A 331-nucleotide genomic window follows, 5' to 3' on the forward strand; every position below is an offset into this window, starting at 1 on the left:
TGGCGCACACTCTAATGTGATGAGGGATTTCTTTTATATGTTCATTTTCCTTGAACAGCGCAAAATGGCTCCACAGCGCCCCCTACAAAATTCAAAACAACAGCCCTGCTCTGTGTTTATGTATGAGTTGAAACCTGGCAAGCTTATTGGAGATATCAAGATGTACAAAAAAGTCTCTTGGAGCAATATCCAAATCCAACAGGAAGTCAGCCATTTAAATTAAGTGTAATTTGGCGACATTTTCCCCTCTTTTCAGGCCTCATACTTTGACGAAACTCCTCCAAGGGATTTCATTAGATTTACGCGATCTCCTGTGTGTGGAATCTAAAGA

Source organism: Oreochromis niloticus, linkage group LG16 (genome assembly GCF_001858045.2).
Source record: "Oreochromis niloticus isolate F11D_XX linkage group LG16, O_niloticus_UMD_NMBU, whole genome shotgun sequence".
NCBI classification, from domain to species: domain Eukaryota; kingdom Metazoa; phylum Chordata; class Actinopteri; order Cichliformes; family Cichlidae; genus Oreochromis; species Oreochromis niloticus.